Raw genomic sequence first — 24,981 nt, 5'->3', positions numbered from 1 at the left:
CCATTTCCCCAATGGGCCAGACTGTGTGGAAACGGTCTGTGTGTGAGCCGGTTCCTGGCTCCCCGCCCCTCCCAAGCACTAACTGTCCCAGGTGTCACTTATTACGGGCCCGCCCGGGCCCCGCTTCCACCCCGCGGAGGATCTCGAAGGAGTCCCGGGCTGCGGGCAGCGGGCGGGGCCCACCTGTCCCGGCCCTGCCCCGCCCCTTCCCGGGCGCCCCAGGTGGCTCGGGGCGGGGAGGAGCCGCACCCCGCCCCGTCCCTCCCTGCGCGGCCACACCGAGGCCGGCCCGCAGCGAGTGCGCTCTGCGCTGACTGGGATCTGAGAGCCGGGACCCAGGCTGGCGCGCGGAGGCCCGGCGAGCGCGGCGGTGCAGGTGAGCGGGACAGGCGCACCGCGCTGGGGGCGGCGGGCCCCCCAGCCTGGTCCCTGAGGGGCCGCGCGGCCGCGGTGGGCAATGCGGGCGCCCCTGCCCGGCGCCGCTGGGGAGTGGGGGCGCCGGGGGCGCGGCACAGCTGAGGGGTCGGGGTCGCGTCGCTGCCTGGGGGCAAACAGCTGCAAATATCTGCCCCGGACCCGGGCGCGGGGACATGATCCGGGCTGCGCGGGTCTCTCAGCGGCCCAGGCGGCGCGGAGGCAGGGTTTGCCGGGAGCTGGTGGGGAGAGCAGGGGGGCCGGCTGCTGCGGAGAGCGCGGAGCTGGGCGGGGGGAGCCCAGGGCGAGCTCCCGCCTCTCTCTCTGCGGTGCTTCCCGGGCCCGCGCAGGTGTCACTGTTCCTTCTGCCCTGGTCTTTACTTCTGGCGCTGGTGTTGAGAATCCGACAGACACCTGGGTTAGCTACCTGCGGCTTCCAGAAAACTGGGTATGCGAGGCTGCCCTGACTGCAGGGGGCCGAGGTTGTCAGGGTCCATCCAGGTCTGTGTGTCCTGGGGCGCTGTCGGTGTTGGGGTGAAGGCGGAGGGCTGAGCTCCATCTCACAGGCCCTGGCCATCAGAGTGATAAAGTGGAAAAAGTATAGAATTTAAATTCTAGTTACTAGCTGTATGGCCTCGAGTAAGTTACTTAATTTCCCTGATTCTGTTTGCTCAGAGGTAAGAAGGGTATTATAATCATCACAACAGTTAAGTTATAAGATATTTGTAAAATCCATAGTAGGTTGCTTGATGAGAATTCTCTCCATTTTTTTTCTGTATCTAGTTAATGTAACACTTTGTGCCTCCCAGAGGTTCAAATTCATTTCTGAACAGAAGAGAAACAGACGAGGTTCAGATTACCCTCCTTTAGGAGGAAAGGCAGTGATGATGGTGTGTGTTTTGTTCCCCGAGAAGGCAATGACACCCCACTCCAGTACTCTTGCCTGGAAAATCCCATGAACGGAGGAGCCTGGTAGGCTGCAGTCCATGGGGTCTCGAAGAGTCAGACACGACTGAGCGACTTCACTTTCACTTTTCACTTTCATGCATTGGAGAAGGAAATGGCAACCCACTCCAGTGTTCTTGCCTGGAGAATCCCAGGGACAGGGGAGCCTGGTGGGCTTCCGTCTATGGGGTTGCACAGAGTCGGACACGACTGAAGTGACTTAGCAGCAGCAGCAGGCCTCCTCCAGGCTATCTTAATTGCCACCACCATCCTAGAAGCCAGGTTTTGAGAAGTGACAGCGCACAGGTCCTGAATGTGGAAGAGATGGTAACAGTTTGCTTTCAACATTATTGACTGTATTTGTCAGAATTCTTTTCTTTGGGTTGTGTTTTAGTCACTTGAAAATTGCCTTATGCTATATTGAAATTGCGGAGAAGGCGATGGCACCTCACTCCAGTACTCTTGCCTGGAAAATCTCATGGATGGAGGAGCCTGGTGGGCTGCAGTCCATGGGGTTGCAAAGAGTCAGACACAGCTGAAGCGACTTAGCAGCAGTAGCATATTGAAATTGATTGAGTTACATAAATGAAAAGGCTGAGGGTTTCATCTGCAGGCATAACTTGATCCCGGGCACACATAAGGTGGCATGGCTTTTTCTCTCTCTCGTATGTATCTTAGCTCTTTCCCCCCACCCCCACCCCCCATGTTGACTGCTTCTTCATATGGAGTGATAAAAGCACTGGCACCTTCAGGCTTATCTGTTCCTTTGTGGGAGGGGTAGGGGGGATGTCTTTCTCCTCTTCCATCTCCTCCATCCTAACAGCAGATCTTATCGATATACTAGACTAAAACTGGGCCAAGCCATCTCCGTGGACAGGGAGTGGGTTTTCACCATAAGAGTGGGTACTTTGCTCAGGTGCCACTGTGATAGACAGCTCCACCCCAGCTTCCGGGGATTGGACGAGGATAGTTTCCAGTGAGATGTCTGACTTCCAGGCAGATAAAAATAGGACCTGCTCATTGTACTGTCTCAGCCTTTGCTCACCACCACCTAAAGGAAGTCTTTGGTAGGATGTAGACAGCCTGTGTGCCATATTCCATCTGTCAGTTGTCAAGGCTTATCCAAGGCATGGAAGGCGTCCTGCATATTCATCCTTTGATTTCTTATTTTGCTGTTTGTTTGTTGGTTCATTCATTCACTCAGCATTTAGTAAGTGCCCAGTGTATGGCAGGGCCTCTGCCAAGGGTGAAAATGTTTGCTTTTGAGAATTTCACAGTTTAGTTGGAGAGGCAGATGTGCAGATAACAGAGTCTGTGTTTAACTATCTGGGGACAACCAAAGCCTTCCCAAGGAAACTAGTTGAGCTCTGAATCGGAGATAAGTAGAGCTGCTCTAGGAAGAAAGTTTGAGGGACTTCCCAGGCCAAGTGGTGGGTACTCTCTGTTGTAAGTAACATTGTTTAGGTTATGGGACTGTTTGCTTAAGAAGTCTAGAGGTGGATGGTTCAAAACAGCCACAGTTTTGGGTTGGCTTCTTGAAGATTCTCTAGGTTTCTGTCCTGCCACAGGGTGACTGGAGCTCCAACATACCTTCACATGCTAACATCTAAAACAAAAAGGGAGGGAGAGGGCTTGCTTTCCAGTGATTATCTAGACAACAAAAGTCATAATTTCTCAGAAGTTCCCTATGTTCCCTATGGTCATGTGTCCATGCTCAACCATCAGTGGAAAAGGAGGCAAGCATGGCTGTGATTGTCGTGGCCAAGCTGTGCTCTGGAGCTGGGGGAGGGTCACCTTCCCTGAGCACATCGGTGCCCATATCTGAAAATCAGAATTCTGTTAGCTAGGCAGAAAGCGAAACTGCCTGTCAGGCTGTTAGGTAGGCAGTCATCCGAGTCTCCCAGAGGTGGTGACAGATGATGAAAGACATGGCCTTGTGGGCAGACAGGAGAAGCTCAGGACAATAGGAGACGTCTAGGGTGTGGCCGAGGGAGGGAAGGGGTTGAGGTTGGAGGCACTGGTAGAGACAGGAGAACCACTCTGGGCATCACTAAGAAGCCTAAATCTTGGTCCCATCCCTCAAAGAACTTATGCTTAGAACCTGGTGAAGCGTTTGAATCTTTCATACTTTCATAGTGACAGCAATGATGGCTCACTCTATGGGGGTAACTGTGGGTGGTTTAGGTGGAGGAGTTTAGGGCGGGGCTAAGTATAGTTAGAAAAAGCCTCACAGCTGGTTCTGCTGTGCCTCCCACCCCCCAGCACCCTGGCACCCTCTCCTCATCCCTTATTGGGAACATCTGCTCTCAGTCATGACTTTTAAGTGTTGTTAACTGGTATTTAACTAACAGCTGGTATTTGGTGAAGATGCAGTTAGCAGTAGGTCCTGGATTAGAGAATGATTCTCCTGATGATAGTCCAGTGAGTAGATACTTTATAACTCTGTTCAGTAGGAAACCAGCCTCTACTGTCCTCTGCTTTTGGAGCATTTCTCCTGTTTGCATTGAAATTTGAAGTGAGCTGCTGTTTGTTTCCATTTGACATGGTGGACACGGTGGACGTTTAGCATTTGATTGGGCCACAGGGTGCTACTTCTCATGATCCTTCATCCTCAGTATCTACTTAGCATAGAACTTGGCAGAAAAATCTAGTCACTAATCCTGGAAGAAAGGAGGGAGTGGAAGGCAGCATATTTTGTTGTTTGCATCAGCAGTCCTGCCCAGGGTCCCTGAAAAAGTGTGAGGGGATGAAGTAGAGAGATGCCTTGGGCAGTCAATTCATTCACACATATTTATTGAATACCCACTGTATGGCAGACACTGCTCTGGGGATTAAAAAAGTATATGAGAAGGACACAGTCTGTGTTCTCATGGAGCTCACACTTTATTGGAATGAGATATATTTGTTTTGTCTCCTGTGTCAGGTGATGAGAAGTCCTATAATGAAAAATACGTTAAGAGAAGACTGCAGTAGTGTTGAAACAAGCTGTGCATAGTGCTGGAAATCATCAAGGTTTAGTATCTTTCTGGTTTCCAGCAGAGAAATATGGCTTGCGCAGGTATGGTGTTGGTGTTGGGGAAGAAAGACCTTCACGTGGAAGAAGAGGATTATGTATTGAATAACTTGATCTTAAAGAATTTCCTTCATGCAGAATCTCTTTGTTTGCTATACCTCTTATTATCCCCAAAATGTGATTTTTAATGACTTACAAAACATGGTGCCAGGTGACAAAATAAGTGAAGAAATATGAGCAAAGGGAAAATAAGGGTCATTTCTTTCATCATGGTGTTCCATAATTGTTTAGATTTGGTAGCAGGGGAAGAAAGAAGTAGGGTGATTAAAAATGATTCATACTCAGGGTTCATTGTTTAAAAGGTGACAGTGTAAAGTTTCGATGTCCCACAGTTATAACTCATTTGGGTGTGTGTGAAAAGAGCTAGTTTTATTTGATAGGAAAAAATAGTCTCTTTATTAAAGTTGTGCATGCAAATTATCTTCTGAGTTCAAAGAAAATTAATAGTTTTATTTTTATAGGCCAGTTTCAAGTGCCCAAAGGTTAACAGAGATCAAAAGCCTAATTCCAAAATCAAAGCAATATAGTATAAAAAATTAGTGAGAAGTTGAGTTTGGTCTGATTACTAGCTGGGAAAAATATACAAATTCAAATAAAAATTTATAAAATAGAAGTGTTATGCAAAGGTAATTTTGAATACCTATTTTTATTGGGTTGTTTGTTTTCTTATTGAGTTTTGAGCGTTCTTTACATAATCTGGGCTTCCCTAGTGGCTCAGATGGTAAAGAAACTGCCTGCAATGCGGGAGGCCTGAGTTCAATCCCTGGGTCAGGAAGATCCCCTGGAGAAGGAAATGGCAACCCACTCCAATATTCTTGCCTGGAGAATTCAATGGACAGAGGAGCCTGATGGCTACAGTCCATTGGGTCACAAAGAGTCAGACATGACTGAATGACTAATACTAATACTACATAATCTGGATATATATCTTGTGTCAGAAATGATTTTCAGAGAAATTCTCTCAGCCTGTGCCAATCTTTTTATTCCCATAGCAGTGTCTTTCTTAGGGCAAAAGCTTTAAGCTTTGGTAAACCAGTTTATCAGTCTTTTCTTGTGGAAGTTTTCTACTACATTTTCTTCACGGTTCTGTGTTTTACATTTAGATGTAGGATTCATTTCGGGTTAATTTTTGTGTAACATGTAAACTGTGAGTCAGGCAATTTTTTTCATAGCACGTGGAATTCTAGTTCTTTCAGCACAATTTGTTGAAAAGACTATTTTTTCCCTATTGAGTTGTCTTGATATTTTGTTGATAATCGGCAAGGTTATAATCAAAGGTTTATTTTTGGATTGCCAGTTTTATTCCATTGATCTTAATGCCTGCTTTATACCACCACTGCACTGTCTTGATACTGTGACTTGATGATAAATTTTGAAAGCAGGTAGTATAAGTCCTCCGATTTTATTCCTTTTCAAACTCATTACGGCCCTCCTGGTTCCTTTGCCTTTTCATGTAAGTTGTAGAGATCTACAAAAAACCCTGCTGGGATTTTGAGTGGGATTGCATTGTATCTATAGATTCATTTAGGAGGAACTGACATCTTTAGTTCCAGTTCATGAACACAGTATGGCCTGTCTCTTTATTTCTGTTTTTATTTTTCTATCAGCATTCAGTAGTTTTCAGGATATAGATCTTCCACATGTTTTGTTAGATTTATACGTAAGTGTTTCACTTCTGATATTGTTTTTGTTGCTCATATCCAGAAATACAATAGATTTTTGTATGTTGACATTGTATTCTGTTACTGTGCTAAAGTCAGTTATTGTTGTAGGTTTATTTGTAAATTCTTTGGGGTTTTTTACATATGCAGTCATATCATCTGTGAATAAATACACCTTTATTTCTTCCTTTCCACTCTGGTTGCCTTTTATTTCTTTTTCTTAATCAACTGGTTAAGAATTCTAGTTGAATGTTGAATAGAAGTGATGAGAGAGAATATCCTTGTTTTGTTTCTTATAATAAGGGCGAAATAATCTTTCATGATGAAATGTGTTAGCTGAGGTTTCCACCTGAGGTTAAGGAATTTCCCTTTTATTCTAGTTTACTGAGTTTTTATTATGGATGGATTTTGAATTTTGTTGAATACTTTTTTTCCCATCTGTTGACAGGATCATGTGATTTATTCATATTCACTGTGGTGAGTTCAGTTCAGCTCAGTTGCTCAGTCGTGTCTAACTCTTTGTGACCCCATGAATCGCAACACGCCAGGCCTCCCTGTCCATCATCAACTTCTGGAGTTTACCCAAACTCATGTCCATTGAGTCGGTGATGCCATCCAGCCAACTCATCCTCTGTTATCTCCTCCTCCTGCCCCCAATCCCTCCCAGCATCAGGCTCTTTTGCAATGAGTCAACTCTTCACATGAGGTGGCCAAAATATTGGAGCTTCAGCTTCAGCATCAGTCCTTCCAATGAACACCCAGGACTGATCTCTTTTAGGATGGACTGGCTGGATCTCCTTGCAGTCCAAGGGGCTCTCAAGAGTCTTCTCCAACACCACAGTTCAAAAGCATCAATTCTTCAGTGCTCAGCCTTCTTCACAGTCCAACTCTCACATCCATACATGACCACTGGAAAAACCATAGCCTTGACTAGATGGACCTTTGTTGACAAAGTAATGTCTCTGCTTTTGAATATGCTGTCCAGGTTGGTCATAACTTTCCTTCCAAGGAGTAAGCATCTTTTAATTTCATGGCTGCAATCACCATCTGCATTGAGTTACACTGATTGCTTTTCAACTGTTGAAACAGCTTTGTGTTCCTAGGATAAATCCTACTTGATTGTGATGTATTTTTGGAAGAGACTCTGTAGGACTGCTATTATTTCTTCCTTTACCATTTGATAGTATTCATTAGTGAAACCATCTTGGCCTAGAATTTTCTCTGGTAGAAGATTTTTAAACTACAAATTTAACTTCTTTAGTAGATATAGGAAAATTCTAGCTACCCAGTTTTTCTTGATAAGATTCAATAGTTTTTATTTTCCAAGGAATGGTCTTCTTCACCTAAGTTGTCAAATTTATAGATATAGAACTGTTTGTGGTATTCCTCTATTATCCACTTAATGTCTTTGGGATCTGTAGTGATGTTCCCCGTTTCACTTCTGATACTGGTAATTTGTGTCTTCAATAATTTTCTTAGTCTCTCTAGAAGTTTATCAACTTTATTGATCTTTCAAAGATCCAGACTTTTATTTCATTGATTTTGTATCTTTTTCTGTTTGCTTTTTTCCTCCAAGCTAATTTATTTCTAATTGAAGGAAATTTTGTTTTCAATTTTATTGGTTTCTGTTCTAGTTTATTTCCTTCCTTCACCTTGCTTTGGGTTTAAATTACACTCCTGTTTTCTTAAGGGGTAAGCTCTTATTACTGACCTGAGACTTTTCCTCTGTTTTAATATACGCATTTAGTGCTATAAATTTCCCTTTACTGCTTTAGCGGCATACCACAATTTTGATAATGTGTGTGTTAATTAATTAATTTAAAATGTGCAATGCTTTTTATTTTTTTTAATATAAATTTATTTAATTGGAGGCTAATTACTTAACAACATTGTATTGGTTTTGCCATACATCAACATGAATCCACCACCCTTGTACACGTGTTCCCCAGCCTGAACCCCCTCCCACCTCCCTCCCCATACCTCCCTCTGGGTCATCCCAGTGCACCAGCCCTGAGCATCCTGTATCATGCATCGAACCTGGACTGGCAATTCATTTCACATATGATATTATACATGTTTCAATGCCGTTCTCCCAAATCATCCCCCCGACCCTCTCACACAGAGTCCAAAAGACTGTTCTATACATCTGTGTCTCTTTTGCTTTCTCGAATACAGGGTTATCATTACCATCTTTCTAAATTCCATATATATGCATTAGTATACTGTATTGGTGTTTTTCTTTCTGTTTTACTTCACTCTGTATAATAGGCTCTGGTTTCATCCACCTCATTAGAACTGATTCAAATGTATTCTTTTTAATGGCTGAGTAATACTCCATTGTGTATATGTACCACAGCTTTCTTATCCATTCGTCTGCTGATGGACATCTAGGTTGCTTCCATGTCCTGCCTATTATAAATAGTGCTGCGATGAACATTGGCGGGGTACACGTGTCTCTTTCAATTCTGGTTTCCTCAGTGTGTATGCCCAGCAGTGGGATTGCTGGGTCATATGGCAGTTCTATTTCCAGTTATTTAAGGAATCTCCACACTGTTCTCCATAGTGGCTCTACTAGTTTGCATTCCCACCAACAGTGTAGGAGGGTTCCCTTTTCTCTGCACCCTCTCCAGCATTTATTGCTTGTAGACTTTTGGAAAACCCAGAGATAAATCCACGCACCTATGGACACCTTTGGAGAAGGAAATGGCAACTCACTCCAGTGTTCTTTCCTGGAGAATCCCAGGGACAGGGGAGCCTGGTGGGCTTCCGTCTATGGGGTGGCACAGAGTCGGACACGACTGAAGCAACTTAGCATGGACACCTTATCTTTGACAAAGGAGGCAAGAATATACAATGGAGAAAAGACAATCTCTTTAACAAGTAGTGCTGGGAAAACTGGCCAACCACTTGTAAAAGAATGAAACTAGAACACTTTCTAACACCATACACAAAAATAAACTCAAAAATGGATTAAAGATCTAAACATAAGACCAGAAACTATAAAACTCCTAGAGGAGAACATAGGCAAAACACTCTCCGACATAATTCACAGCAGGATCCTCTATAACCCACCTCCCAGAATATTGGAAATAAAAGCAAAAATAAACAAATGGGACCTAATTAAACTTAAAGGCTTCTGCACAACAAAGAAAACTATAAGAAAGGTGAAAAGACAGCCTTCAGAATGGGAGAAAATAATAGCAAATGAAGCAATTGACAAAGAATTAATCTCAAAAATATACAAGCAACTCCTGCAGTGCAATTCCAGAAAAATAAACGACCCAGTCAAAAAATGGGCCAAAGAACTAAACAGACATTTCTCCAAAGAAGACATACAGATGGCTAACAAACACATGAAAAGATGCTCAACATCACTCATTATCAGAGAAATGCAAATCAAAACCACAATGAGGTACCATTTCATGCCAGTCAGAATGGCTGCAATCCAAAAGTCTACAAGCAATAAATGCCGGAGAGGGTGCAGAGAAAAGGGAACCCTCCTACACTGTTGGTGGGAATGCAAACTAGTAGAGCCACTATGGAGAACAGTGTGGAGATTCCTTAAATAACTGGAAATAGAACTGCCATATGACCCAGCAAGCCCACTGCTGGGCATATATACCGAGGAAACCAGAATTGAAAGAGACACGTGTACCCCGCCAATGTTCATCGCAGCACTATTTATAATAGGCAGGACATGGAAGCAACCTAGATGTCCATCAGCAGACGAATGGATAAGAAAGCTGTGGTACATATACACAATGGAGTATTACTCAGCCATTAAAAAGAATACATTTGAATCAGTTCTAATGAGGTGGATGAAACCAGAGCCTATTATACAGAGTGAAGTAAGCCAGAAACAAAAACACCAATACAGTATACTAACACATATATATGGAATTTAGAAAGATGGTAACAATAACCCTGTATGCAAGACAGCAAAAGAGACACAGATGTATAGAACAGTCTTTTGGACTCTGTGGGAGAGGGCTAGGGTGGGATGATTTGGGAGAATGGCATTGAAACATGTATAATATCATATGTGAAATGAATCTCCAGTCCAGGTTCGATGCAGGATACAGGATACTCGGGGCTGGTGCATTGGGATGACCCAGAGGGATGGTATGGGGAGGAAGGTGGGAGGGGGGGCTTCAGGCTGGGGAACACGTGTGCACGGGTGGTGGATTCATGTTGATGTATGGCAAAACCAATACAATGTTGTTAAGTAATTAGCCTCCAATTAAAGTAAATAGATTTATATTAAAAAAAAACATAAAAACCATTCTTTGCTCATAGGTCATACTAAAACAGACTTTGGTTGCCATTTCCTTTTCCAGGGGCTCTTCCCAACCCAGGGATCAAATCTACATCTCCTGTGTCTCTGGCGTTGGCAGGTGGATTTGTTATCTCTGAGTCACCAGGGAATCCCTAAAATAGACTTCGGACTGAAGTTGGTTTGCAGGTTGTAGTTTTCTGACTCTTGCTTAAAACATTCAGTTACCTTTTATTTATTTATTTTTTTGGGGGGGTGAAGCAGAAATAGCTTTATTGAATTGCCAGGCAAAGGGGACCACAGCAGGCTAATAATGCCCTCAAAACTGTGTGTCCCAACCTGAAGCAGGTGGGTGCATAAGTCACTTCAGTTGTCTCTGACTCTTTGTGACCTGTGGACCATAGCCCACCAGGCTCCTTTGTCCATGGGATTCTCTACAAAAGAAGAGTGAAGTGGGTTGTCATTTCCTTCTCCATGGGGGTCTTCCTGACCTAGGGATTGATATCAGTTACCTTTTATAGCAATTAAAAATAAAGAAGAATTGTATTTGACTTTTGTTTATTCTATTTATAGCACTTTAAATAGATCCAAGTTTCTGTCTGACATCATACTCCTTCTGCCTATAAAACCTCAGTATTTATTGAGGTGTAGGTCTCTTGGCAATGAATTCTCTCAATTTCTGTTGGCCTATTGCAGTTATTTCTTGTTCATTTCGGAAAGATATTTTCCCTAGGTAAAGAATTCTGGGTTGGCACTTTTTATACCTTTCAGCACTTCGAAGATGTTGCTTCATTTTCTTACCTGCATACCTTCTGACAAGGTGTCTTCTGTAATTCTTACCTTTGTTCCTTTGTATATAATGTTTCATTCTCCCCCACTGCATTTGAGACTTTGTTCTCAGTTGTCAGCTGCTTTAATACGGTATGCCTGTGTGTGTGTACGTGTGCACATGCATGCACATGCTTGGTATTTTTCCTCCATGGTGTTTTTGAGCTGCTTGTTTCTGTGGTTTTGTATCTGTCATTAATTTTAGAAAATTCTCAGCAATTATTTCTTCAAATATTTCTTCTTTCTCCTGAAATTTTGACTACACCTGCATTAGGACTTTTGGTATTAGTCCACAGCTATTGGACACTTTGTCTTGTTTCTACTGTTGAGAGCATCCTTCATTTCTCTTACTGTGTTTAGCATTTCAAGCATTTCCATTTGATTATTTCTTATAGTTTCTATGTTAAAATTATACATTTGACCTTTCATGTTGTCTACCCTCTTTTCCATTAGAATCTTTGACCACCGATTACGGTTATTTTAAATTTGGTGTGTCTGATAACTTCCCCATCTGTGTTGTATCTGAGGTCTAGTTCTGTTAATGTTTGTGTCTCTTGGCAGTGTTGTTTTTTCTTTTTGTATGCTCTGTAATGTTTTGTCAAGACATGGACATCTTGTGTAGGACGTTAGAGACTGAGATAGTTTTCATGCTTGGAAATGGGAAGGCCTCTCTCTTTCCACTAGGCTTTAGTGTAGGAAGTTGATCAGTCTGCTTGGGAGTTGACTGGATTCGCAATTTGTTATGGGTGTACTTCTCCTCAATGCCCCACAGACTTGAGCTTCCTCTAGTGACACCTTGAGTTTAGGTGGGGGCTGGTTTGCGGCAGGGCTTGCTTCACTGTTTCGGTGTGAGCCTTGGGCCTCCTCGCGCCCTGTGCTTAGGGTGGTCCCTGTCTGTGCTCTGTCGACTCGCTCAGCAGGTTCCATTGGTGTTTGTTACTTGTGTCCCAGTGCATCTGCCTCGGGTGAGCAAGTGCTTGTCTTGTCTTTTTCTTCAGGTGCCTGGTTCTCAGATTCTGGGCTAGTTTGTTCCCCTGTGACCTCAGCTGTCTAATAGACTCAAGAGAGTCATGAACTTGCAGTTTATCTGTTTTATTTGTAGGCATGGGAGTAATGCTCTTTTCAGCTTTCTGTACCTGGAGCAGAATCCAAACCCTTGACTTGATGTTTTCCATCCACTTCTTTTAATGATCTTCAGGTACAATCCTGGTGCTGTTTTCCTTCCCTCTGTGCTTTATAAAATGTCATTTTTACATTTTACACATAAAAATCAGTGGTTTGCAACTCATACCTGGGGAACGTGAAACAAAATACAAATCTTGGGCCCCAGTGTTTGAGTTGAGATATGCTGGGATCCAAGCATGGGTGTCTTTTACAAGTTCCCCAGATGATTCTGATGTACACCTAGGTTGAGAGCCCTCGGTCCAAGTATCACTTACAATGTTTCCTTTCACAGAGGTACTGTTCCAGTATAAATGACCAAACGAAATTTCACCTCTGTGACTTCATGGAGTTGTTTCCCTTCTAATTGTTCTTTCAGTGGTAATTAAGGGCTTGTGGTCTAGACTTGACCGTCTCATACATGGGGCAGATACTTAGAATTCTTCACATTTAACTTTCCACCAATGTGAATATCCTCCTTGACAATCTATGGCTTTGGCGCTGCTTGGAGTCTTTCAGAGGCTGGAAGCTGTCTGCCATTCACAATAATAAACCCCCTTGTGAGGCAGTTTCACTTGTTTGAGGTGTCTTCCTTCTTTAAATGTGTCTTTCTCATAATGTTTGTCTAATTCAGACTTTGCAAACTGTTAAGAAATCCACTTGTGTGACCCTGTGCACATGCATGTGTGCACACACATGTACACTCACTTTTATGACAAGCATTTTATGAAACAGCACTTACTGCAAGTGTTACCTCTAAATTGACCTCATGACCCCACTATGGGCTGTTTCTTGTAGGATGAGAAATGCTTACGGAGCCCATCTTCCATTAGACAAGCTTTCAAAACGTTCATGACCACTCTTCTGGCTCCCCAAGCGTTTTCATGTGCCTGGTGCTGTACTGGTTCTTTCAGCTGTGTTCAGCTTCCTCACTGCTCTGGCCAGAGTCCCACACTAGGTGGACTTCAGCGTGTGGTGTCTTCTGCAAATGAATGGCCTCATTCAGAGGCCAGGGCCCTGCAAACGGCAGATCAGTTCAGAGTAGAGAATGTCCCTTGTTTTTCCATAGATAGCATTTCACTCCCCTGGCCCAAATTCAGTGGGATGTAAATTGAAGCTATCTCTTGAGGAACATTGTTGATGGCTCTTCTTTGGAGCTTATCCAAAGCTCTTACTTTTTCCATGTTAATTACATGTTATTATACATATGGGTCTTTAATTTCCAAGAGACTGTGAACTCCTTATTACCTTCTTTTTCTCCATAGTGAACAGCACACAAAATTTTGTTTGTTGAATTATTCTTAGAAAACTGCATTCCCAGTCAAGAAATTCTGGCCTTTAGCACTATTGCTTTGCTCACAATTATGCTACCAATTTTATCTCTAACTTACCAAGGGGGCGGTGGACAAAGTGGGAATTAGATGAACTTGTCACCTTGGTACTCATGCATGAGACACTGTAGCAGGTCCTGGGTGAGATGTCTAATATGTCACAGCCTACAGCCTGGCACGGGGACACGTGCCATGCAGGATGTGTGTCAGTGAGCTGTGTAGGATTATGTTCTCTTGGAGGTCACAGGTGAAAGAAAGGTCACAGCACTGGTCAGGAAAGTCTTGATTTTGACCTTGAAGGTAAGCATCAGGCATATGGAATGGACAGTATTTGGGGGTGGGGAGGATTTGGAGGAAGAAGAACACTATATTAATAGTCTCCCAAGTTCTATAACACCTTAGCTCTCTCATGGGTTGACTTGGATCTGTAGAATCTGGGAGAAACTGTAGGTAAGATACAGAGGGAAATCTAATTTACATGGTTTCTGTACGAAGGATAGACATCAACAGAAGGTAACAGGCTCAACTTCCTCACCCTCGTCCCCAGTGTCTGAATCCTCAGGGACACTGACGTTGACAGATGTCGTGTGGAGGGGCTTCTCGTTGCGGTCTTCTTTCCAGGGCCACCTCAGGCCTGGTAGTTCAGCTCTGCCTCTCTGTGGCTTCCATCAGCTTTTGGAGCAAGCATCCATGGCCACTGACCTAATTTTTTCTACTTTCTCTTCTCAGAGGGCTCTTACATATATTATTAAGAAACTTACATTCTTAAAGTACATCACATGTACCAGTTTGTGATCCACTGCATCCGTAAGACAGTCTTCTGAGTATTCTTGTGAAAGTGACACCATCAGCATACTGCCTAAAAGCTGGATATTCATCATTGATGCCTTATTGAAAACATCTCATTCATCTTGAGACTATTTTGCTATGGTAGATAAATACGGATGGGAGTACATTATGAAAAAACAGGGGCTGGCTATGTGTGTGATATTTGTCCCTTAGTGAGCAGTGAGAACTTCAGTTCTTAAGCAACTACAGGAGTCATTAGAACAGAGTGTACATCATACATTTCTCCTAGAATCCAGTGCCAAGATGGTAGTTTATATCCTGGGAAGAACTGATAAGTCAAGCAGTGGAGACTTATATAAGTCTTCATTTCTCTCTGTGCCTTGGCAGTCAGGAGGCCTAGAGTTAAATGTGAAAATACTCAACTATCATGATAATTTTATTTCAAGTTCTAAGGACAAAAATTTCCTTTATTAAATCATATGATTTCATCTTTTTAAAAACAGTAACTTTTTTTTTCCTTATTACCTCAGTCATACATGTTCATTATAGAAAATGTGGAAAATAACAGATTCACCTCCCTCATCAGATATTTTCCTGCCACATAGTAGCTGACATTGTTTCAATTTTTTTCATTTTTTCCAAGCCTATGTATGTCTGTATTTTTTCCTCAAAAAATGAACTGATACCTCTCTGCGGTGGTTTCATTGCTAAGTCGTGTCCAACTCTTGCCATTCCATGGACTGGCTCCTCAAGGCTCCTCTGTTTATAGGATTTTCATATTGGAGTGGTTGCCATTCCCTTCTCCAGGGGATCTTCCTGACCCAGGGATTGGACCTGGGTCTCCTGCACTGCAGGCAGATTCTTTACCGATTGAACTACCAGTGAAGCCCAAGCATGTGTATGTATGTATTTTTTCCTTAAAAAATGAAATGATCCCTCTTACACTGTATTAAAGCTTTAAAAAATGTAACCTTTGTAAACAGCTTCCATGTCATTAAATACTCCTGCACAGCATTATTTTTAACAGCTGGTATAATACTCCACTACAAGGCCCCATCTCGTACTTTTAGCTTGAATTTAGCCTTCTGCTCTCATAAACAACTCTGTCATGTATGTTCTTGTAGGTAAACCTCTGAGCATATCCACAATTATTTCCATAGGATATTTTCAAGAAATGACGCAGTTGCTTAAAGGGCTGCAGTATTCTTAAGGCTTTAGGTATGTATTTCCATGTTGTTGTCCAGAAAGCATGAGCTAATCACCTAAACTTTGAGAGTGCATCTTCCCTAAGCCTCTTGCAGTTCCAAGGTGATGATTTTTCAGAATTTCTGTCAGGAGACAGGATTCTGGCTATGGCCACATGAGGAAGTTGCACATCTTCTTCCCCAGAAAGCAACTCTACATCTGGACAAAATTAGCAGAAATAGCCATTCTCGTCACTCTGGTACCCATCCATCACACCACATCCATCTGCGAAGCTGCCCCACCCTGTGGTGCAGAGGTGTTGTCTCAGCAGGGGAGGGCCTGCCCTTTGCTGCCCAGATCAGAAGGACTTGCTCCATCTGTGGTGGGCGATCCCTGCTCCCAGTGAGGGTTTCTTCAGATCCCTTCTCCCTGTCAGTTTACTTTGAATCTTAAAATAATAATAATAATAACAGTATTCTTTTATCCAAACATTTTCATTTATTACCAGAAAAGTGGAAAATAAGCACAAAGAAATTTAAAAGCGTCTACAAGGCCTCCTGGTGTGTATTCTTCTGTATCCGCTCACTTCAGTGGAACTGTCTGCTGTGAAGGGAATGTTCCGTGCTGTCCAGTACAGTAGCCACTGTTGCTATGTGCTTACTGAGCACCTGATGTGGCCAGTATAACTGAGGATCCGGATTCTTAATTTTTGTTAATCTTAAGAATTTAAATATGCACATGGGCTAGTGGCTATAGTTTGGGCTGCCTAGTTCTATTATTTCTATAATATGGAGGCATGAATACATACATATATAGTTTAAAAGCTGGAATCAAGATTGCAGGGAGAAATAGCAACAACCTCAGATATGCAGATGATACCACTCTAATGGGAGACAGTGAAGAGAAACTAAAGAACCTGTTGATGAGGGTCAAGGAGGAGAGTGGAAAAGCTGGCTTAAAACTCAAATATTAAAAAAATGAAGATCATGGCATCCAGCCCCATCACTTCATGTCTAATAGAAGGCAGAAAGGTGGACGCAGTGACAGATTTCCTCTTCTTGCCCTCTAAAATCACTGTAGACAGTTGATTGCAGCCATGAAATGAGAAGATGATTGCTTCTTGTCAGGAAGGCTGTGACAAGCCTAGACAGTGTGTTAAGAAGCAAAGGCATCAGTTTGCTGACAAAGGTCCATATAGTCAAGGCTATGGTATTTCCAGTAGTCAGTACGGATGTGAGAATTGGACTATAAAGAAGGCAGAGTGCTGAAGAGTTGATGCCTTTGAATTATGGTGCTGGAGAAGGCTCTTGAGAGTCCTTTGGACTGCAAGGAGATAAAACTAGTCGATCTTAAGGGAGATCAACCCTGAAAACTCACTCGAAGGATTGATGCTGAAGCTCCAGTACTTTGGCCACCTGATGCAAAGAGCTGACTCATTGGAAAAGACCCTGATGCTGGGAAAGATGGAAGGAAGAGGAGGACGATAGAGGATGAGATGTTTGGATGACATCACTGACTCAATGGACATGAGTTTGAGTAAACTCAAGGAGATAGTGAAGGACAGAATATCCTGGAATGCTGCAGTCCATGGATTTGCGAAGAGTTGGACATGACTTGGTGACTAAACAACAGCAGCAGCAGCTACATAGTTTAAAAAAACAAAAATATGATCAGACTTCATATTGCATTTTGTATCCCTCTTTTTTTCAGCTAACAGTATATCAATAAATATCATTTTCACAGGTGACTCCTTAAACTGAATGAATGTGCCATAGTTGGCTTAACAAAATCTCTGTTGTGCCTTCAGGGTATTTACAATAATTTGCCACTGTAAACAACATTACAGATAATCCTTAGAGCTAAAGTTGTGACTTCATAATTATTTATGGAGGATAAATTCTTAGAATTTATCAGGTTAATTTTGATACCCTTTTCCAGACCCCTCTTCTAAGAAATTCTGCCAGTGAACATTCTCACCAGCATGAAAATATGTGAAAATATCTCACTGTTATTACTGTTAATTGTAAATTGAGATAAATACATGTGCCATAAAATCCACCCTTTTAAAATATATACACTTCAGTGGTTTTTAATACATTCACAGAGTTGTGCAGCCATCATCACTGTCTAATTGCAGTATGTTTCTATGACTCCACAAAGACATCTCATACCTATTAACAATCATTCCCCATTCCCTCCATCCCTCAGCCCCTGGAAATCTCTGATCTACTCTCTAGCATATGGATTTACATATTCTGGACATTTCATATAAATGGAATCATCCAACTCAACATTCAGAAAACTAAAATCATGGCATCTGGTCCCATTACTTTATGGCAAATAGATGGGGAAACAATGGAAACAGTGACAGACTTTATTTTCTTGGGCTCCAAAATCACTGCAGATGGTGACTGCAGCCATGAAATTAGATAATGCTTGCTCCTTGGAAGAAAAGCTATGACCAACCTAGACAACATATTAAATAGCAGAGAGGTTACTTTACCAACAAAGGTCTGTCTAGTCAAAGCTATGGTTTTTTCAATAGTCATGTATGGATGTGAGAGTCGGACCATAAAGAAGGCTGAGCACTGAAGAATTGATGCTTTTGAACTGTGGTGTTGGAGAAGACTCTTGAGAGTCCCTTGGACTGCAAAGAGATCAAATCAGTCAATCCTCAAGGAAACCAGTCCTGAATATTGACTGATGCCGAAGCTGTGATAGTTTGGTCACCTGATGTGAAGAGCTGACTCATTTGAAAAGACCCTGATGCTGGGAAAAATTGAAGGCGGGAGGAGAAGGGGACTACAGAGGATGAGATGGTTGGATGGCATCACTGACTCAATGGACATGAATTTGAGCAAACTCCAGGAGATGAAGGACAGGGAAACCTGGCATGCTGCAGTCCAAGGGGTCACAGAGTCGGACACCACTGAGCGACAGAACAACAAATATGCAGCCTTTTGTGTGTAACTTTCTTAGCATAATGTTTTCAAGATTTAAGGTTCATAAACCAGTACCTCATTCCTTTTATGACTGGAAAATATTCTATTGCATGGATAGACCGTATTTTGTGTATTCATTCATCTTGGTGGAGATTTGAGTTGTTTTCTTTCTTTTCTTTTCTTTTTTTTTTTTTTACTATTGTAAATAATGCTTCTATGAACATCCATGTACAGATTTTTGTGTGGACATGTTTTCATTTCTGTTGGATATATGCCTAGGAGTGGAACTGCTGGATTATGTGGTTAAGTCTATATTTGACTGTTTGAGAAACTGCCAGACTGTATCCAAAGCAGCTGTCATTTTGCATTCCCACCAGCAATGTGTGATGGTTCCAACTTCTTTACATCCTCCTCTACACTTTTTATTGTCCATGTTTTTGCTTATAGCCATCTTAATGCATGTGAAGTAGTATCTCTTTCTGGTTTCAATTTGCATTTTTTTCTGCTAACTGTATTGAGTGTCTTTTATGTGCTTATTGGCCATTTATCTTTTTTGAAGAAATGTCTATTAAAATAACTTTGCCAATTTTATTTGGGCTATTTGTCTTTTTATTTTAGAGTTGAGAGAGGTCTTTACATATTCTGGATACCATACCCTCATCAGATGTATGATTTACAAATATTTTCTCTCCTTCTGTAGGTTATCTTTTCATTTCCTTGCTAATATACTTTGAAACACAAAAGTTTTAATTTTTATAACATCCTGTTTTTGTTTTCCATTGTGCTTTTATTGTCATATCTAAGAAACCACTGCCTAATCTGAAGTCACAAAAGTTTACTTCTATTTGTTTTATAATTTTAGCTCTTCCATTTAGATATTTGATCTGTTGTTGTTCAGTCACTAAGTTGTGTCTGACTCTTTGTGACCCCATGGACTGTTGCCCATCAGCCTCCTCTGTCCTCCACTATATCCCAGAGTTTGCTCAAAGTCATGTCCCTTAAGTTGGTGATGCTATCTAACCATCCCATCTTCTGTTGCCCCTTCTCCTTTTGCCTTCAATTTTCTCAGCATCAGGGTCTTTTCTAATGACCTGGCTCCTTGCATCAGGTGGCAAAGATTTTAGAACTTCAGCATCAGTGCTTCCAATGAATATTCAGATTTGATTTCCTCTAGGATTGATTTAGTTTGATCTTCTTGCAGTCCAAGGGACTCTCAAGAGTCTTCTCCAACACCACAGTTGAAAAGCATCAATTCTTTGGTGCTTACCCTCCGTTATGATCCAGCTTTCACATCTGTACATGACTATTGGAAAAACCATACCTTTGACTAGACAGACCTTTGTTGGCAAATTGATGTCTCTGCTTTTTAATGCACTGTCTAGGTTTGTCATAGCTTTTCTTCAACGGAGCAAGTGTCTTTAATTTTATGGCTGCAGTCACCATCTGCTGTGATTTGGGAGCCCAAGAAAATAAAATCTGTCACTGCTTCCACTGTTTCCCCTTCTATTTGCCATGAAGTGATGGGACCAGATGCCATGATCTTAGTTTTTTAAATGTTGAGTTATAAGCCAGCTTTTTTACTCTCCTCTTTCACCTTCATCAAGAGGCTCTTTATTTCCTCTTCACTTTCTACTATTATCATGCTTATCTGCATATCTGAGATTGATGATATTTCTCCTGACAGCCTTGATTCCAGCTTGTGATTCATCCTGCCTGGGATTTCACTTGATATACTCTGTATATAAGTTAAATAATCAGGTTGACAAAATACAGCCTTGTTGTACTCCTTTCCCAATTTTGCAAGAGTCCATTGTTTCATGTGTAGTTCTTACTGTTGCTTCTTGATCAGCATATACAGGTTTCTCAGGAGACAGGTAAGGTGGTCTGGTATTCCCATCTCTTTGTGAACTTTCCACAGTTTGTTGTGATCCACACAGTCAAAAGCTTTAGTGTAGTCAATGAAGCCAAGGTAGATGTTTTTCTGGAATTCCCTTGCTTTCTACATGATCCAGTGAATCTTGGCAATTTGATCTCTGGTTCTCCTGCCTCTTTGAAACACAGCTTATACATTTGAAAGTTCTTGATTCATGTACTGCTGAATCCTGACTTGAATAATTTTGAGCATTACCTTACTAGCATGTGAAATGAGCACACTTGTACAGTAACTTGAACATTCTTTGGCATTGCCCTCCTTTGAGATTGGAATGAAAACCTGACCTTTTCCAGTCCTGTGGCCACTGCTGAGTTTTTCAAATTTGCTGGCATATTGAGTGCAGCACTTTAACAGCATTGTCTTTTAGGATTTGAATAGCTCAGCTGGAATAATTAAGCTGGAATTCCATCCCTTCCATTAGCTTTGTTTGTAGCAAAGTGTCCTAAGGTCCATTAGACTTCACACTCCAAGATGTCTGGCTCTAGGTGAGTGACCGCACCATCATGGTTATCGCATCATTATGACCTTTCTTATATAGTTTTTCTGTGTATTCTTGCCACTTTTACTTAATCTCTTCTGCTTCTGTTACCATTTCTGTCCTTTGTCCGCCCATCCTTGCATGAAATATCCCCTTGATATCTCCAATTTTCTGAAAAGATCTCTAGTCTTTCTGATTCTATCGTTTTCCTCTATTTCTTTGCATGTACATTGAAGAAGGCCTTCTTATATCTACTTGCTCTTCTCTGGAACTCTGCATTCAGTTGGGCATATTTTTCCCTTTCTCCCTTGCCTTTTGGGTCTCTTCTCTTCTCAGCTATTTGTTAAGCCTCCTCAGACAACAACATTGGCTTCTTGCATTTCTTTTTGTTTGGGATGATTTTGGTCACTGACTCCTATACATGTTATGAACCTCTGTCCATAGTTCTTCAGGTACTTTGTCTACCAGATCTAATCCCTTGCTTGAATCTATTCATCACTTCCACTGTATAATCATAAGGGATTTGATTTAGGTCATACCTGAATGGCCTAGTGGTTTTCCCTACTTTCTTCAATTTAAGCTTGAATTTTTCAATAAGGAGCACATAACCTGAGCCACAGTCAGCTCCAAGTCTTGTTTTTACTGACTATTACTGATCTATTTTGAGGTAATTTTTGTATATGGTGTGAGTTAGGGATCCAAATTTGTTCTTTTTGCATGTAATTGTCCAGTTGTCCCAGCACCATTTGTGGACAATACACCATTTGTGTATTGTTTCTCCCATTGGTTTTCATAGCACTCTTATAAAAAATCATTTGATCATAAATATATGCAATTACTTCCATGTTCTAAATTCTACTCTGTTGATCTCTATATCTATCCTTATGTCACTGACACACAGTCTTGATTGTTCTTGTTTTGTAGTAGTTTTGAATTCTGAAAATATAAGAGTTCTAACTTTGTTAGAACTTTGTTAGAACTTTGTCAAACTTCTAACTTTGTTCTTTTTTCCCCCCAAGATGCCTTTGGCTATTCAAGGCCTTATATTGCTATACAAATTTAGGATTATTTTGTTAATTTTGGTATTAAATCCAGTGGGGATTTTGATATTGATTACATTGAATCTGGAGGTGAATTTGGGGATTAATGCATTTTAACAATATTGTCTTCTTGTCATGAACATAGGATGTTTATCCAGTTATTTAGGTCTTCTTTAATTTCTTTCAATGATGTTGTTAATTTTCAGTGTTCAAGTATTGCACTTCTTTTGTTAAATTTATTACTGAGAATTTTATTCTTTCTGCTGCAGTGTAAATTAAACTGGCCCAGTTTTATTTTTGGATTTTCTATTGTTATTGCATAGAAATACAATTGATTCTTATGGTTTGATTGTATATCCTGAAACCTTGCTGAAGCTTTTCTTATTTATTGGCTCTAATGATTTTTAGTGAATTCATTAGAATTTTTATATACAAGATTATCTAAAAATGGAGATAGTTTTACTTATTTCCAGCAGAGATTCCTTTTCTTTCTTTTTCTTGCCCAGCTACCTTGGCTAGAAGTGACAGTACAGTGTTGAACAGAGGTGATGAGAGGAGACATCTTTGTTTTGTTCTTGTCTAAGGTTCCTGGTTAATGAGATGGCGAGTGTTATTTATGCTTGTTTTTGATGATTGTTTTTATGTTCTAAGAATCTGAGTGATGGGGCAGGAGTTGCTGCTTGGTTCCTTCAAGGGAAGGAAAAATAATAAACAATCGAAACAATAAAATCACACAATAAACATTCCCTTTGTCTTGTACATTGGAAGGTTTGGCATGGTACTTACTAGAAAAGAAGCATTTTAATTGAGGTATTTATTCATGTAACATCTAGGTACCAAGGAGTTTGATTAAACTTTTAATTTATTATTATGTAAGCATTATTTTAAAATAAACCTTAAATTTTCCTATGATATTTTCTACCCTATATTTCTGCAGTTTTGGTTTTCCACTGTGAATTTCAGGTACCATGTGGGATCACAGAGATGAATTAAACACAGGCTGTGCCCCTAGGGTGCTTGTGGAAAAGTCTTTTGAGGGAGACAGGAAACAGGAAGTTTAATATTCTGGCAAGTGGTTTCCATCAAAGGATAACCTGTCAGAAGAGGTGAGCTTCACCGTTAGTATTTTTGGATCTTAATTTTCTGATGGAACATTCACTTTCTACCCTATAGAATCAAAGAATTTTGGAACTAGAGGCTTGTAAATCCTTTTAGTAACATCTGACCTCATATTTTTTTAATAGGAAGAACCTCTTACCTTACCCACAATTGCTGTTTTCTCTTAGCAGTAAGCAACTCTTCTCACTCTGGAATGTTTTCTCGCGTACACAGACACACACGAATGTACACGTACATGCTAGGTTGCCTGAGTTGTGTCCAGTTCTTTGTGACCCCATGGACTGTAACCTGCCAGTTTCCTCTGTCCATGGAATTTTCTGGGCAAGAATACCGGAGTGGGTTATCATTCCCTTCTCCAGGGGATCTTCCCGACCCAGGGATCGAACTCAGGTCTCCTATGTCTCCTGCGTTGGCAGGTGGGTTCTTTGCCGCTGAGCCTCCTGGGAAGCCCTACCAGTGTACACATGCACAATATTTTCCGTAGAGAGGCGATCCTGTTCAGTCCACTTCCTGCTCCATTGGTTGTTTGGCTGGGGTAATATAACACCAGCCCCCATGTTCATCTTCAGGGTGACTTGTCTAGGATTCCTGCTTCACTTTGCCGTCAAAGACTACTCAGCATTTTCCTTCTGATAGGTGTTGATGACGTGGAATTGACAAGGACAGGGTGTTATCTGACTCCAAATCTGAATGACCCAGAGGTTGTGGGAGGTTTCCTGTTCTTTTTAATTGTACATTCAACATTTTTTTGTAAAGAGCATACTCCAACCATTTCAAACTTGTCAATTCGGAGGATTACCTAGGACACATATAAAGACATACCCGTTTGCTTACTGTAAAGTCATCTTTCTAGAAAAGAAGGCAAGTGGTATTAACAAAAGCAATTAAATAGACACATGCCTTAAAAATCTTTACAGAGGCTTTTAAAAAACGTCAATTCAGGATGGTAGGGAACATGTGTTTCCACTTGGCTATTTAAAAGAAACTTTTAATGTAACTTCATTATATATTATTTATTATTAAAATTAAAATAACATGTGGTTACTTTTTATCATTCCACTGGTAAAATGGAATGTGAAGCTTATGGTCTTAGACTACAAAAGGAAATGAATTGTCCATACAAACCTTTCAAGTTTAATTAAATTTCAAACAAATATGAAGTTCTAGTTTCCTCTTCTCTTTTCTATTATAATGTGTTTTTTTTTTTCTTTTTGATTATGTGAGGGTGAGATAAGGATGCAGGAGTGCTTTCTGGTTCACACTGTTACTGTGTATGATATAGTAGCCAATTCCATCCAAAGGGAAATAGGAAAATAACTACTCTGTTTGTGCCTCGTAAGCAGTTTGTAAAGTCCTCTTTAGTCTCTATGATTAAATATTGGCATCTCCCCTTGCAGGCTTCTAAAATGAAATTTAAAAGTGGAGCAAACAGCATTTTAAAACCAAGCACATATACTGTGTAGGAACAAATCCAGCAAAGAGAAGAATCACAGCACCGCAGACAGTCATTTGATTCAGTGCTGTAGGAAATGCTACAGAGGGAAATGGATGGGGCAGGGGAGCTTGGGAAATTTCAGGCCATTGAAAGGCTCTGATGACTTGCCCATGTTGGGGGCATTTAGGCTGGGGAGTAAGGAGCATGGGATGGTAAAAAGCAGAGCTTTGCCTCGTGTGTGTGACAAATGCATCAGTAAGGCATATTGTCACTGAGTTCCTCTTTACCTCAATCTAAGCCCTGGAGTGGTCTGGGTCTTGCTCTGGGGAGGGTGTGGAAGAGAAAAGGGGGTGGCACCTAGAAAAGGGGGTGGC

At 41.4% G+C, this 24,981-nt stretch overlaps 1 protein-coding gene across 2 annotated transcripts in view; it reads left to right on the top strand.

Annotated features, from left to right (window-relative positions):
- Positions 1-259: 259 nt before the first annotated feature.
- The window catches only part of LYPD6B (LY6/PLAUR domain containing 6B), a 233,819-nt gene continuing 209,097 nt past the window's right edge, over positions 260-24,981 (top strand). Inside the window, exon 1 of one of the 2 annotated variants that reach the window (XM_027561212.1) lies at positions 260-376. The gene's annotated coding sequence lies outside the window, so the exon portion shown is untranslated. The remainder of the gene's footprint in view (positions 377-24,981) is intronic. The other variant, XM_027561192.1, reaches the window with a different exon arrangement.

Source organism: Bos indicus x Bos taurus, chromosome 2, assembly GCF_003369695.1.
Source record: "Bos indicus x Bos taurus breed Angus x Brahman F1 hybrid chromosome 2, Bos_hybrid_MaternalHap_v2.0, whole genome shotgun sequence".
In the NCBI taxonomy this organism is placed as follows: domain Eukaryota; kingdom Metazoa; phylum Chordata; class Mammalia; order Artiodactyla; family Bovidae; genus Bos; species Bos indicus x Bos taurus.
This window is presented reverse-complemented; position numbering and strand designations above follow the sequence as displayed.